The sequence below is a fragment of the Carcharodon carcharias genome, chromosome 4 (assembly GCF_017639515.1).
Source record: "Carcharodon carcharias isolate sCarCar2 chromosome 4, sCarCar2.pri, whole genome shotgun sequence".
Lineage (NCBI taxonomy): Eukaryota > Metazoa > Chordata > Chondrichthyes > Lamniformes > Lamnidae > Carcharodon > Carcharodon carcharias.
In genome coordinates, this window is record NC_054470.1 from 158,235,384 (window position 1) to 158,249,032 (window position 13,649).

Sequence of the window (13,649 nt, forward strand, 5' to 3'; positions counted from 1 at the left end):
ATTGAGCAATGTAGTGTATGAATTTCAATGCCAGGCTTGTAGGCCTATGTCTCCAATGATTGGCTGATCAAATCAACAGCATGTTCCTTCAGTTGTTTGTAAAACCCAAAACACATGTCTACTGTTAGATATGATTTTGCTTTGATCAATCCTGTGTGTGCTAATAGCTACACTAACAATTTAGCTGAGCTTGTAATGTGGCTTGACAGAAGCGACATCCATTCCTATGCAGGGACCCATTCTTTGCAAACAAAAGTAATATGTTTGAGCCTTGCATCTTTTTTGAATTATCGGGAGCTTGGGGAACCCATAGTTCCCCGTTACTTTCTGTGTAGCCAGACCCCCAAATTGTTGGCAAGATTTGGTTAGCGACCAATAACATTTTGTTTAAAGTAGACAATGAGATTTAAGACACTTGCTCAATGAAGACAGCCACAAGGTTCCACAGGTTCTTAAAACAAAAATAGACTTTACAAGATGATAAAGATAAAACTTTATAATTTTTTAATATTCAGGGTCACTGTGGGTTACTTAACAGGCAACCCATGGTCTCATACCACGCTGCACAATAAATGCCAAATATGACCTAAACAGATTCCATTGAGTCAGCCAATCTTCTAACTCCATTTCTCTTATGAGGGATTCTAATCTTCATCCTTCAAAGATCTCACCTTGGAATTCACTCCAAGTCAGATGGCTTCAGTAGCCCACCTCTCAGCGTTTCAATTTCGTCTCCTGAGATTCTGTTCCCCTGGATTCCCGAGTCTACACTTGATCACCAACTAATGAGCACAATTTCAGCTCTGGCTGCACTGAGCAGAACACGACTACTAAAAGTGGGTACCTTTCTCCCAACAGCCTGCAGTGGGGCATAGTGGTATTGTCACCGGACTAGTATTCCAGAGACCCATGGTAATTCTTTTGGGCCCTGGGTTTGAATCCCACCATGGCAGATGGTGAAATTTGAATTCACTAATGTCCTTTAGGGAAGGAAACCTGCTGTCCTTACCTGGCCTGGCCAAGATGTGACTTGACCCACAGCAATGTGGTTGGCTCTTAAATGCCCTCTGAACAAGGGCAATTAGGAATGGGCAATAAATGATGGCCTAGCTAGTGCTGCCCATATCCCCATGAATGAATTTTTAAAAAGTCTGCTCCTCACAGCACTTTCTTTAACTTGGAGCCTGTTTCTCTGCTCCTCTCTATTAGTTGAACTTTACTGGGACCTGTTTCTGTCCCATCTTTGTTCCGTACCTGGGACTTCCTTTTTGGACCTCTCCCTCCCCCTTCTCTCCTGTTTGGGACCATGTCAGGGACACTTGCTGGCAAGGGTGCTCTGCTTACCTGACCGAGGTTTTCACAACATTTTCCTTTGCACAAGCACAATGGGCCAGTCCTCCACCCAAAGAACTTAAAGCTGCAGCTCTGCATATATGCTGCCTGCCCAGTCTTGAGTTGTTAGATCTGTTTGAAATCTATTCCATTTAGCACGGTGGTAGTGTCACACAACACGTTGGAGAGTAACCTCCATGTGAAGATGGGACTCCGTCTCCACAATGACTGTACAGTGGTCACTCCTACCGATTCTGTCATGGACAGATGCATCTGTGGCAGACACTTTGGTGAGGATGAGGTCAAGTATGTTTTTCCCTCTTGGTTCCCTCACCACCTGCCGCAGACTCAGTCTAGCAGCTGTGTCATCTAGGACTTGGCCAGCTCGGTCAGTAGTGGTGCTAACGAGCCACTCTTGTTGGTGGACATTGAAGTCTCCCACCCAGAGTATATTCTGTGCCCTTGCCACCTTCTGTGCTCCCTCCAAGTGGTGTTCAACATGGAGGAGCACTGATTCATCAGCTGAGGGAGGGTAGTATGTGGGAATCAGCAGGAGGTTTCCTTGCCCATGTATGACCTGATGCCATGAGACTTCATTGGGCCCAGGGCAGATGTTGAAGACTCCCAGGGCAACTCCCTCCTGATTGTGTACCACTGTGCCACCGCCTCTGCTAGGTCTATCCTGCTGGTGGGATAAGACATACCCAGGGATGGTGGTGGTAGTGTCTGGGACATTATATGTATGATTCCGTGAGGATGGCTGTCAGGCTGTTGCTTGACTTGTCTGTGAGACAGCTCTCCCAATTTTGGCACTAGCCCCTAGATGTTAGCAAGGGTCAACAGGGCTGAGAATGCTGCTGTTGTTTCCAGTGCCTAGGTTGATACCGGGTGGTCCGTCCAGTTTCATTCCTTTTTTAAGACTTTGTAGCAGTTTGACACAATTGAGTGGCTTGCGAGGCCACTTCAGAGGATATTTAAGCGTCAACCACGTTGCTGTGGGTCTGGAGTCACAGGTAAGGGCAGCAGATCTCCTTCCCTAAAGGGTATTAGTGAACTAGATGGATTTTTATAACAATTGGCAATGGTTTCATGGTCATCATTAGACTTTTAATTCCAGATTTTTATTGAATTTAAATTCCACAATCTGCCGTGGCAGGATTCAAATCCCCAGAGCATTACCCTAGGTCTCTGGATTACTAGTTCAGCAACAATACCACTACACCAGTGCCTCCTGTTAATTTTCAGGCTGGCAGGAGGAGTTCATGGGCAGGGGGTGGGGGGGATGTCTGAAAAGTAGCCATATTCAGGCCTTGAGTGAGAAGGGGGAGGTGGGATGCCTCCATCTAACGTCAGGTGCCACTCTCCCCCCTCCCCAGAAGGTCCAGCCCCTGCAGGTCTTCTCTTGCCCACCCCCTCCAGCCTTTCCACTAACACCCCCACCCTCTGCCCACCCCACTGTGCCTCCCCTCCCCTCCATGAGACCCCCAAAATGTACCTGGTCCTGGAATCCCAGGACCTGGGGACTACTTGCAGTCTGGCGCTGCAGGGACCAGAGCGCTACCAGATGCTCAGATTGTAAGCATAGTTCCAGGATACCATTTAACTCTCACTTTTAAAATTGTCTCAAAGTTGGGTCAATCTAGTTTTAGTTTCAGTCTGCCACCATTACATAAGTCATTCAAGTACAACCATTTTTGAGCATGGCAAGTGGGAGGTCCTGCAGTCAACTATTAGATTCATACCCTATGCCTGAAGGCAGACAGTGCCAAGAATCTGTCCATAAGCTGTGGAAAACATTCAAACAGGCGCTGACTAAAATAGATTTGTATTCCCTCTGTAAGGTTGTATAATAAAAGCTGGAGTTCTTTGAATAAGTAGAAAAATTAATATGACATTAGGGCCAATACAATAGAAAATCAAATCAATTACTGTATAGAGAGGAAGCAACAGAACAGAAAGGCTGAGGAAGTACAAAGAAAATTAGTAGATAAAGGGAAATAGTAAAGAGTTTTACAAACACATAAGGTAATAGAGCAAGAATGAAGAAAACTGGTCTTTCAGAGGATGAAGGGATGTCAGATACAAAATGAGTACTTTGCCTCAATTTTTACAGTAGAGTCTTGTGGAGAAGTAGAAGGGTACATTTTCACCACCAACTCTTGACATGGCCACTGTCAGCCCGCTTATCTGTCGTGCTGTCCTAAATGAGCCACAGTTTAAGAGATTAGATCGTGATAAACCACGAGAACATCAATACTGGGCAATCTTTTAGAAGTCATATGCCAAATAAGGGACATATCAGATTGGGTGTACAATGTAAAAGCAATTCATGGGTCGTCAAGTCAAGGATATTAAACCATATTTCACTTAGGTATTCTACTTGCCAAATCACAAAAGTTTATTGAAATATAACACAAAAGATCAAGTTATATCAAAGCATTGTCAATTATTTGTATTAGGTTTTGTACAAAAAACATTTGCCACAAAGTTATTTGCCATTTTAATACCTCTGTTTTGAGTCTTCCTTTGTCCAATTCTTATGTGGGAGCTCCTTCCTTCTCAATAGATCAGCTCTGATTGATCAAGGTGCTACCATGAAGAATACACCAAGGAGTTATTGTTCCGCCATGCTTTTGTTTGTTTAATTAAAAAAGGCACAATGCCTGGGCCTGCAGCTGGCAAGTCCAGGGCCTATTTGCCAACCAGAATGTCTTTTCCCGTGCAATATAAATTGTTACACCCTTTGAAATTTGGCATTCTTGTGTCTTTCCTAATGACTGCAAAATAAAAAGCTTCAGACAGCTCTGAGGATAGCAGCAACAGCCAAATTTGTTGCATCACAGTTGGCTCTGCTGCACAGGGGAGGAGTAAAAAGTGTGGGAATTCAATAGTTATAGGGGATTCAATTGTAGAGGGAATAGATAGGCGTTTCTGTGGCCGCAAACGAGGCTCCAAGATGGTATGTTGCCTCCCTGGTGTTAGGGTCAAGGGTGTCTCAGAGCGGCTACAGGACATTCTGAAAGGGGAGGGTGAACAGCCAGTCGTTGTGGTACACATTGGTAGAAATGACAGGTAAAAAAAGAGGAGGTCCTAAAAGCAGAATATAGGGAGTTAGGAAGTAAGCTGAAAAGTAGGACCTCAAAAGTAGTGATCTCAGGATTACTACCATGCTAGCCAGAGTAGAAATAGCAGGATATATCGGATGAATATGTGGATGAAGAGATGGTATCATGGGGAGGGTTTCGGATTCCTGGGACATTGGGACTGGTTCTGGGGGAGGTGGGACCAGTACAAACTGGGCGGGTTACACCTGGGCAGGACCAGGACTGATGTCCTAGGGGGAATATTTGCTAGAGTGGTTGGGGAGGGTTTAAATTAAAATGGCAGGGGGATGGGAGTCAAAGGAAGGGGAATCAAGAACAAGAACAAAAGACAGAAAGGGGAATAAGAAAAGTGATAGAGAAATCAAGGGTAAGGTAAGAATTAAACTGGGCCTCAGTGAAAAATAGTGGGAATGGGACAAATAATGTTAAAAAGACAAGCCTTAAGGCTTTGTGCCTTAATGCAAGGAGCATTCACAGTAAAGTGGGTGAATTAACTGCGTAAATAGATGTAAACAGTTATGATATAGTTGGGATTACGGAGACATGGCTGCAGGGTGATCAGGGATGGGAACTGAACATCCATGGATATTCAGTATTTAGGAGGGACAGACAAAAGGGAAAAGGCGGTGGAGTTGCATTAAAGAGGAAATTAATGCAATTGTGAGGAAAGATATTAGCTCTGACGATGTGGAGTCTGTATGGGTAGAGCTGAGAAACATTAAGGGGAAGAAAACATTAATGGGGGTTGTATATAGACCCCCGAACTGTAGTGGTGATGTTGGAAATGGCATTAAAGAGGAAATTAGAGACGCATGCAATAAAGGAATATCTGTAATTATGGGTGACTTTAATCAGCATATAGATTGGGAAAATCAAATTAGTAACAATACCATAGAGGAGGAATTCCTGGAGTGTTTACGGGATGGTTTTCTGGACCAATACATTGAGGAACCAACTAGAGAATAGGCCATCCTAGGCTGGGTATTGTGTAATGAGAAAGGAATATTTGGCAATCTAGTTGTGCGAAGCCCCTTGGGGATGCGTGACCATAATATGATAGAATTCTTCATCAAGATGGAGAGTGACACAGTTGATTCTGAGACTAGAGTCCTGAATCTTAATAAAGGAAACTACGATGGTATGAGGTGCAAGTTGGCTATGATGGATTGGGAAATGTTACTTAAAGGGATGATGGTGGATAGGCAATGGCAAACATTCAAAGAGCGCAGGGGTGAACTGCAACAATTGTATATTCCTGTCTGGTACAAAAGTAAAACAGGGAAGGTGGCCAAACCATGGCTTACAAGGGAAATTAGAGATAGTAATAAATCAAAGGAAGAGGCTTACAAATTGGCCAGAAAAAACAACAGACCTGAGAATTGGGAGCAGTTTAGAATTCAGCAAAGAAGGACCAAGGGATTGATTAAGAAGGGGAAAATAGAGTACGAGAGTAAGCTTGTGGGGAACATAAAAACTGACTGTAAAAGTTTCTATAGATATGTGAAGAGAAAAAGATTGGTGAAGACAAATGTAGGTCCCTTACAGTCAGAAACAGGGGAATTTATAATGGGGAACAAAGAAATGGCTGACCAACGAAATTCATACTTTGGTTCTGTCTTCACGAAGGAGGACACAAATAACAAAACAGAAATGTTGGGGAACACAGGGTTTAGTGAGAGGGAGGAACTGAAAGAAATCAGTATTAGTAGGAAAATGGTGCTGAGGAAATTGATGGGATTAAAGGCCAATAAATCCCCAGGGCCTGATAATCTACATCTCAGAGTACTTAAGGAAGTGGCCCTAGAAATAGTGGATGCATTGGTGGTCATCTTCTGAGATTCTATAGACTCTGGAACAGTCTCTACAGATTGGAGGATAGCTAATGTAACCCCACTATTTAAAAAGGGAGATCGAGAAAAAACAAGGAATTATAGACCAGTCAGCCTGACATCGGTAGTGAGGAAAATTCTAGAATCCATTATAAAAGATTTAATAGCTGAATACGTGCAAAACAATGGCAGAATCGGACAGAGTCAGCATGGATTTATGAAAGAGAAATCACGTTTGAAAAAATCTACTGGAATTTTTTGAGGATGTAACCAGTAGAGTTGATGAGGGGGAGCCTATGGATGTGGTTTATTTGGACTTTCAGAAGGCTTTTGACAAAGTCCCACAAAAGAGATTAGCATATAAAATTAAAGTGCGTGGGATTGGGGGTAGTGTATTGAGATGGATAGAAAACTGGTTGGCAGACTGGAAACAAAGAGTAGGAATAAATGGGTCTTTTTCTGAATGGCAGGCAGTGACTAGTGGGGTACCGTGGGGATTGGTGCTTGGGACCCCAGCTACTCACAATATATATTAATGATTTAGATGAGGGAACTCAATGTAATATCTCCAAATTTGCTGATGACACAAAGCTGGGTGGGAGGGTGAGCTGTGAGGAGAATGCAGAGATGCTTCAGTGTGATTTGGACAAGCTGAGTGAGTGGGCAAATGCATGGCAGATACAGTATAATGTGGATAAATGTGAGGTTATCCACTTTGGTAGCAAAAACAGGAAGGCAGATTATTATCTGAATGGCTATAAATTGAGAGAGGGGAATGTGCAACGAGACCGGGGTGCCCTCGTACACCAGTCGCTGAAGGTAAGCATGCAGGTGCAGCAGGCGGTAAAGAAGGCAAATGGTATGTTGGCCTTCATAGCGAGAGGATTCAAGTACAGGAGCAGGGATGTCTTGCTGCAATTATACAGGGCCTTGGTGAAACCACACCTGGAATATTGTGTGCAGTTTTGGTCTCCTTATCTGCTATAGAGGGAGTGCAGCGAAGGTTTACCAGACTGATTCCTGGGATGGCGGGACTGACATATAAGGAGAGATTAAGTCAGTTAGGATTATATTCGCTGGAGTTCAGAAGAATGAGGGGGGGATCTCATAGAAACCTATAAAATTCTAATAGGACTAGACAGGGTAGATGCAGGAAGGATGGTCCCGATAGTAGGGGAGTCAGAACCAAGGGTCACAGTCTGAGGATATGGGGTAAACTGTTTAGGACTGAGATGAGGAGAAATTTCTTCACCGAGAGTGGTAAGCCCGTGGAATTCGCTACTACATAAAAGCAGTTGAGGCCAAAATATTGTATGTTTTCAAGAAGAGGTCAGATATAGCTCTTGGGGCGAAAGGGATCAAAGGATATGGGGAGAAAGCAGGAGCAGGCTGTTGAGTTGGATGATCAACCATGATCATAATGAATGGCGGAACAGGCTCAAAGGGCTGAATGGCCTACTTCTGCTCCTATTTTCTATGTATCTATGTATTAAAAGCATATGTTTTAAGCATTAAAAGCGTATGTTCCAAACAACGTAAGTTTCAAAATCATTGCAGTTCTCTTCAATAACTTCCAACTGAGTTTACGATGAAAAGTTTTGAGAGAAATAAACATCAACAATCCATTAACTCAACACAGTAGGAAACTGAAGAATCAAGGGCACCAGTCCAGATGTACGGCTAACTTCTTGCTTTGATGTCCATTGATGATGATTAAAAAATATTCTTCACAATTAAATCTAAAGCACTGACTGAGGTGGTTTGCACACTTCATTGCCTTCTCATTTATAATGTGCAACTGGCTGTCTTTGAATGACAAAGCTAGCAGCTGCCTGTCCTAGCAGGAAACACTACCAATGACACAGCAGTCAGAAACAATTAACTCGCAATTGCTAATTTGCTTTCTTTGACATCTGCCTGAAAAAACCCCACTGAATGAAACATCTATCATTTAACACGGAAAGAGAATGTGGTTAGAGATTAAAGGACTGATGAGACAGCCAATATCTTTTGTTACCTGGACGAATATAAAAACAGAAAATGCTGGAAGTACTCTGGAGGTCAGGAAATATCTTTGGAGAGAGAAAAACAAAGTTAATTTTCAGGTTGATAACCTTGCATCAGAAATTCCCCTGGACAAAATTGCTGGTTGAAGTCAGTTTTAAAGTCCCAAGGCATAGCCTAATTACAATTTCATTCAAAATATTAAGCACTGAAAGTGAAAAATCTATACATCTATTCAAAGTTTCTGTATCAGGAATATTTAAGATTTGATACAATAAAGGACCCAAATGCTCACTTTTTGCAGACTCCACACTTCCTGAATCTCTACACTTTCCACCTCTACCTTTTGCTATCTTCTTTAAAAAATCAAATTCAAGATCAGATCAAATTATTAAGTAAAATAAATAGGCTTTAAAATAAAAAGCCAAACTTTAAATTTAAAATATAATCTTGTATTTCCCTGTAAAGGACAACTTTGAAAGAATTACTGTGCAAGCACTGGCACAGTAGGTTGAATGGCCTCTTTCTCTGCTATATAATTCTAAGTATATGTCAGGGGTGCAACAATAGTTTGTCACCACAACTGCTGATACAGGAAGTTCTTGCCCCAGCAGGTGAAAGATGGACCAGAGGATATTTTCAGCAACTTTTAAAAATATTTTTCCCAACAAGCAACCAATGAGCACAAGTGGCAGAAATTTATTTTACAGAAATAAACAGGATACACAGGCAAAATGCCTAAGAAACTATTCATTCAAAAATCAGAATCATGCTCATAAATGCATTAAAATTATTGAAGTTATATGGTAGCAGAAAGAATGTATCCACTAATTTGCTAAAAACAGCTTCTATTTAAATAATTATTGATGGAAAAATGGAAGGATCTATTTCAGTATTCCAAAACATCACCTATAATGGGCTTATAGTGAACTGATCAGCAGAGATACCACAGCCAATCAGCTTAGGTTTCATCAGATCTCACCATCGTTTCAGCCAGACGACTCTGTTTAACCCTCAGAAGCCTGCAGCAGAAATTACTGCACTACAGACTATGGAATTACCACTTCTCATTTCACTTAACATGCACATTAATAAAATACTGTTAAATCACGGCTATAAATAGATTTAACAGTTTTAACTGAAAATATTAACACCCTAACTAGTTTATGTTAAAAGATCAGAATAGATGAATAAAATGTTTACATTTTGCTAAAGAATAACTTACAGGCAGATGACACAAATTGAACGATGTACCTGTGACATGTACAATATTTCTAGCAATTCACAGAATCACACAGTGCAGAAGAGGCCCTTCAGCCCATCGAGTCTGTACCAACACGTGAGAAACACCTGACCTACCTACCTAATCCCATTTACCAGCACTTGGCCCATAGCCTTGAATGTTATGATGTGCCAAGTGCTCATCCGGGTACTTTTTAAAGGATGTGAGGCAACCCGCCTCCACCACCCTCCCAGGCAGTGCATTCCAGACCGTCACCACCCTCTGGGTAAAAAGGTTTTCCCTAACATCCCCCCTAAACCTTCAACTTATGTCCCCTTCCGATTGACCCTTCAACTAAGGGAACAGCTGCTCCCTATCCACCCTGTCCATGCTCCTCATAATCTTGTACACCTCGATCAGGTCGCCCCCTCAGTCCTCTCTGCTCCAATGAAAATAACCCGAGTCTATCCAACCTCTCTTCATAACTTAAATGTTTCATCCCAGGCAACATCCTGGTGAATCTCCTCTGCAACCCCTCCAGTGCAATCACATCCTTCCTATAATGTGGCGACCAGATTCAAACATATTTAACTATTAACTTGTAATGCTTTTACTCATTTCCCTTCTATTTCCTCCTAACATGTAGATTCTGTTCCGAGGTCATTGCCATGAAGTATGTAGGAGCAGCGTAGTGTAGATACCGCTGAAAAAAAACTGCTTGCTCTTTACTCAGCATTTTCTGCAGAACTGTGCCAGTGAATGAAAATCAGAGTTGAAGACACAAATCAAACATGGGCTCTTCAGCAATATGGTGCAGCTGCGAATGCATGATCATGTCACCTCACAGCACAGTGCTTTCATTTACTTACGTTTTGTGGTCAGTGGCGAAACAACGTTGACTCAAAGTAAGTTGTTGACAAAGATCCAGCAATTACTGAGGTGTGTATTGCCCTAATTCAATTCCATTGCCAAGAGGATTGATTTTTCAGGTGTCCAGCAACAGAGATGTCATCAAGGATTGTAAGAAGCCAATCACATTGACGTATTCTCAAAAAAGACAAACCAGAAGTAAAATGCACTGATTATCCTTTGCTTAAGGGAAGTAAGCTTCAGATATGGGGATAGAGCAGGAGAATGTAGCTGACTCGATTGCTCTACGGAGAGCCGGCATGGACTCGACAGGCTGAATGTCCACCTGTACCATTATGACTCTATGATGTATGCTTTTAATTAAATTTTACAGTGAAATAAATGATTGAGAGCCCTTCATTCCCTTTGCGATGCCCTGGTCCACTCCCCTATCATCCCCAGTATCTCAACCCTTTGCCACTGCACACATGCAATCACAGGAGGTGAAACTCCTGCCCCTTTACCTCCTCAATGTTGAAGGCCGCAAACACTCCTCAAGGTGAAACTGTGATTTACTTGTACTTCTTCCAATTTAGTAAACGTATTTGCTGTTCACAATGTGGTCTCCTCTACATTGGGGAGTTCAAACACAGACTGGGTGATTGCTTTGCGGAACACCTTTGCTCAGTTCCGCAAGCAAGTTCTGGCCTTGGCCTGCTACAGTGTTCCAGTGAAGCACAACACAAGCTGGAGGAACAGCACCTCATTTTCCAATTAGGCACTTTATAGCCTTCTAGACTCAACATAGAGTTCAACAATTTCAGTCCATGAAGTCTGTCCTCCATTTTGAAGTTTGTGTCCCCCCCCCCACCTTCCCACAAGTGCTAGTTTGTATCTTTTTCTTACAGCATAATCCTCATTCTGCTATTCACACCTACTCTGGACAAACTTTTGTTTCTTTAAATACCATTATTACTACTCCCTTTACCTTCGGTTCCGTTCCATTACATTTTTGTCATTTAATCTCCCCTGCCCTCTAACCTATTCCTGACCTTCTCTTCTTCTCCACCTGCCCCTCCCCTTATTCCAACAGCAGAAAACCTATCACATCTCTACCTCTTCAGTTCCAAAGAAGTCATATTGGACTCTGTTTCTCACTCCACAAATGTGCTGAGTTTTTTGAGTGCACACACTTTTTATTTCAGATCCCCAGCATCTGCAGTATTTTGCTTTTATTTCAAAGGCAAGTTCTTGTTGGTTCAGTGATTTCTAATCGATTGCAGTCTGTAGGGACTTCAACAGTGCACGCTATGGAGAAACATAGAAACACTGACAGCAATTTCTGGAATTCCACATTTAATTGCTGGTGCAGAGACTCCAAAAATTGCTGTCAGTTTCAGAGTAATGACTGTAAATGCTGACAGTTTCACCATCATTACCACCACAACATCCAGGCTATTTTTACTGTTACATTATATATAATAAATTATATGTATGAGATGAAGAGCCTAGACAATGAGCCATGTCCCTGATGGATAAGTAGCTAAATGCAGTATCACAGAATCACTACAGTGCAGAAGGAGTCCATTTTTAAAATTCATTTACAGGATGTGGGCTTCGCTGGCTAGGCCAGCATTTATTGCCCAAACCTAATTGCCTTTGAGAAGCTGGTGGTGAGCTACCTTCTTGAATCGCTGCAGTCCCTGTGGTGTAGGTATACCCACAGTGCTGTTAGGGAGGGAGTACCAGGATTTTGATCCAGCGACAGTGAAGGAACGGCAATATATCTCCAAGTCAGGATGGTGAGTGGCTTGGAGGAGAACTTTCAGGTAACCCTATGCATTCTTCCTGTTCAGAAAGCAGTCTAAATCCCTTTTGAATGCCTCAACTGAACCTGCCTCCATCACATTCTCACGCAGTGGCTTCCAGACCTTAACCATTCACTGCGTGAAAAAGCTTTTCCTCATGTCACTTGTTATGATCCTGGACCAGATCCCAAATGTTTGGTACGAAATGGTTAGGGACTAGTAACTTGCCACAAGATTCTATAGGTGTTAAACAAAGAAAAATGAACTTTACAAGGTTAGAAAGATAAAACAATTTACAACATCTTATACTCTGACATTCAGGGTTAATATGAGGTACATGTGAATTAACAGACAAACTCCAGTTGAACGCACACTTCCCAATAAATGTGAGTTATGACAGATTTCTCAGCAACCCATCCAGACATCAGTAAACACAAAGTCAACCAATCTCATTGATTGACTCACGAGCAATTCCAGTCTTCACCTTTGAATTCTTTCCAAAATCACTCTGACTTGAATGGCCTCAACGTCGGACCACCCAGTAGGGTTTCAATCTCATTTCCCAAGACATCATTACCAAGTATGCACTCAAGTAGTAACCCACAAGCACAACTTCAGCTGCATCGAGCAGAATACTAGTGCTCACAAGGAGTATCTTTGCCCCAACAGTCTGCCATATAGAGTCACCAACCTTCTGCTGCCCACACTACCTATGTCTGCCAACTGAAGCCTCCCTTCTGCTTGGAGCCTCTTTATCTGCTCTTCTTAATTGGGACCTCTCCCTGTCTCCTCCATGAGGCTCTGCTATGGCGTTCCACTCCTGGTCACATGACCCAGGTTTTCTTGCAGTTTCTTTTTTCCCCCATTTTACACAGGCGCACTACTGTAAGGGTGGCTGAGCCCTTTAGTTGTCAGATTGCACATGTGCTAGCAGCTCCCAGCCCATGCACGTGTGAAACTCGACCCTGTTGGGACTTGGAGTTCCCGACCTCCACACTCAACAAGATGAGTTTGGATTTCTAACCCTGCTTTTGCTAATTACTTTAAGCCTGTGCTCTCTCGTTCTTGATCCTTTCAAAAGTGGGAACACTTTCTCTCGATCTCCTCTAATCTCTCAGCTTTATCTTCTCCAAAGAAACTAGTACCAACTCCTCCAATCTATCTTCATAACTGAAGTTTCTCATCCCTGGAACCATTCTCATGAATCCTTTCTGCACTCTCTCTAATGCTTTCACGTCTCTCCTAAAGTATGGCACCCGGAACTGGACACAATACTGCAACTGATGCTGAATTAGCATCTTATACAAATTCAACATCCTTGCTCTTGTACTCTCTATGCCCCTATTACTAAGGCCGAGGATACTGTTTGCTTTATTATCCATATTCCCAATCTTTCCTGCCACCTTCAATTACTAATTCACATACATACCCATGTCCCTCTGCTCCTGCACCATTTTTGATTTTTAAAAAAATTTATTCATTCACGGAATGTGGGCTTTGG